Genomic DNA, 3,300 nt, shown 5'->3' on the forward strand with positions numbered 1-3,300 from the left:
CTCCCGGCCTCCCGTGGGGAGAGCACCCCGGCTGGCGCTGACAGCATCCCACAGAGCCCGCGGACTACTGCCACCTCGCCTGTTTAGCGCCCAGAAACTTGATGTCAGGACCGGTGGGTGCGGAAGTCGGGCGCCTCCCCCTCTCCTCTTAAGCCCCGGACGGGTCAGCCCCGCCCCTCCTGCTCAGCCCCGCCCCTCCTGCTCAGCCCCGCCCCTCCTGCTCAGCCCCGCCCCTCCCGCTCAGCCCCGCCCCGCCCGCTCAGCCCCGCCCCGCCCCGCCTGCTCAGCGCTGCTCCCCTGCCAGCCTCGCGCCCCAGGAGCCAGGCCAGCCTTGGCGCGCGCCGACGTGGAGGTCAGGCACATTCCAGGCAACCATCCCCCGTGCCACCTTCCTTGGAAGCCGCCCACTTCCCTTCCCGGCACTCCAGGCACTGCTGCCAAGCGGTCTCCAGGTGGGGCTGCGCTGACGTGGCCTGGGGCCTCCGCAGCACTTCCCAGACCTGGCCGGCGGGGGAGGGAGTGCGAGCAGGCTCTTACTTCGGCCAGCCCCAGGCCAGCCCCTCTGGGCGCCTCTGGAGCCCACACACCCCTCTGCCCAGGGAGCCCCCATTCCCCTTGGCGCCCCGCCCCCACTGCCACAGCCCTCGCACTGGTGATCACTGTATCACTGTCCTCTCATTGCTCATAATTTGCTCCAGCGGGCACCAGTAACGTCTCCATTGTGAGACTTGTTACTGTTTTTGGCATATCGAATACGTGACGGGTAGCTTGCCACGCTCTGCTGTGCCAGCAGGATACTGTCGGTAGCTTGCCCAGCTCTCTGGGAGGGACAGAGGAATCGAATCCAGGTCGGCTGCATGCAAGGCAAACGCCTTACCCACTGTGCTATCGCTCCAGCCTGCGCTGGTGATAAAAGGGTTAAGACAAGCTTCTGTAGAGCGATAGCACAGTGGGTAGGGAGTTTGCCTTGCACAAGGCCAACACAGGTTGAGTCCCAGCATCCCATATGGTCCCCCAAGCACCGCCAGGAGTAATTCCCGAGTGCAGAGCCAGGGGTAACCTCTGTGCATCGCAGGGTGTGACCCCAAAAGCAATAATAATAATAATAATAATAATAAACTCCTGTGGGCCAGAGTGAGGGCAGCGGGTGGGCTTTTGTCTTGCACGCGGCTGGTCTGGGTCAGGACCCTGAGCAGAGGAAGGCCCCCAAACCCTGCAGTGCCCGTGGGAGGGCCTGGAGCCTGCTGGCCGCAGTGGAGCTGCAGTTCCAGAGTTCTTCCGCTGTAGCTGTGGCCTGGAGGCAGAGGAACGGGCAAAGGTGAAGGAGCCTGGCGTGGTGCGGGAGCCTGCGGGTGCCCGGCCCTTCCCGCCTCTACTCTGCTGCTGGCCAGTCCCTGTCCTCAGGGACTGGGGCCGCGCAGGCCGGGGCAGCAGAGTCTCCAGCCGCTGCCCCCCACCCATGCTGCGGCCCTGGGGACTACCATTCCCACACCTCCTTGCCCTGCCCCTAGAACACCCCAGAGCCTCAGAACAAGAACTGTCTCAGGGTCGACCCTTGGATGAGCAGCACCACCACGCAGCCCCCAGGGCTGCCCCTCGGAAAGGCTGGGGGCGTCAGCCCCACTCCTGCCTGAGACTTGGTTCTGCTGGGGGTCTCCTTGCAGCTTCAGACTCCCCTGGCCCCGCTGCCCGTTTCCAAGGAGACGCAGGGTCTATCTGCCACTCATTGAACCTGCAGCCGCTGCTGTGTCCCCGACTCCCAGCACAGAACTGTGGTATTGTGGGGGGCTGCACCGGGCCAGACAGGACACCCCACGGCCCCCGCCTGCCCCGCGCGCCGCATCTGGGCGTTATGGGCCCACAAGAGGCAGCAGGGCTGGGGTAACTGCTTGCTCAGGCAGGATGGAACGCAGCCCTGCCCCCCATTCTGGAGCAATGGGAGGGGCCGAGGGGCGGAACTGAGGCCCCAGGCTGAACCCTGTTTGGATATAATTACAGAAACCAAGTACAGAAATAAAAGTGAGGCAAGAGGATGAAGGAAGAAGGGGGCCCTGGCAGCGCCGGGGCAGATCTGCTGGCCGCCCTGGACCCCAGCACTGAGGGGCATCTGCTGCAGCCCCGTACCCTGCCCGCCCTAGACCCATCCGTCTTCCTACATTCCTGCTTTCTACTGGACATGTCAGCCAGGCCACTGCTGGTGGGGCTCTGGGGGCCTTGTGAGAGGCCAGTGGTGCCACCACAGGCCAGGCCAGGCTGTGGAAGGAGGTGGGCACGTCCTGCAGCCTGGCAGGAAAGCACTGGGCCCTGGCATCCTCACCAGGGTCACTGCAGACTGAGCTAGAGAGTGGGGGCAGGAGCCTCAGCTCCTTGCCGGGGGTGTCAGCCGGGCTGGGGCACAGGCTGCCCAGGGCCCGGGGGAGGGATGGGGAGCAGCGCCCTGGAAGCCTCCAGGGCTGTGGGAGCATCCTGGCAACTCACAAACCTATGAAGCAGAGGCGGTGGCGCCTCCCTTTGCAGGCAAGCCTGGAGCGCCACCTGCTGGCTGCACTGACAGCCGAAGGGGCTGGGAGCCTGGGGAGGTTATCCCGGAAGTGCTGGGAGGGGGGATGCTCCACATTGCTGAGGGGCAGCTGTCTGCCCCCCAGTGCTGTGAGCTGGGAATCTGCCCCTCACGATGCTGGGAGGAGCATGTCCCCCCAGTGTGGGGAGGGGCACCTGTCCCCCAGTGCTGGGAGCCGGGGTCCCTATGGTTAGGCTGACAGGGGGACAGAGGGATGCGGCTTAAACTGTCTTGAGGCCCCAGAGCACCTGAATGTGAGCACCCCAGCTGCCTCGTTCATGAGCCCCAAGCGAAAGGGAGTCAAGGTGACCCCCACAGTGGGGGAACACCCCTGGGAAGCAGCCCTGAGCCCCACAGGCTAGGGGAAGCCGGGGCTTTGAGAGCAGCACGGGGGCGGGTGTGTGCACCAAGGGGCCAGACGGGCCACCCAGGCAGCCAGGAACCCCCAAGGAATAGGAGGGGCTGGCACCCCCTCCCCACCCTCCGCTGTCCCTGTGTGGCTTAGGTCGGGCCTGGGTTTGCCTGCTGTCAGCCAGGGGCGCCCACAGTGCTGGGGGGGATCCCCGCTGCAGGGGCACAGGGCAGGGGGAAGCCAATACTCAGAGGGCGAGGAGACCTGAGGCCCCCACCCACCCACTCCTGCCTCCTCCTCCTCCTCCAGGAAGCCTGCCATGCCCCACCACCCCTGGGAGAGGCAGCCCGAGTCACTGGTGGAAACTCATCTTCACACAAGGCCCCCT

Source organism: Sorex araneus, chromosome 5, assembly GCF_027595985.1.
Source record: "Sorex araneus isolate mSorAra2 chromosome 5, mSorAra2.pri, whole genome shotgun sequence".
Taxonomy (NCBI): domain Eukaryota; kingdom Metazoa; phylum Chordata; class Mammalia; order Eulipotyphla; family Soricidae; genus Sorex; species Sorex araneus.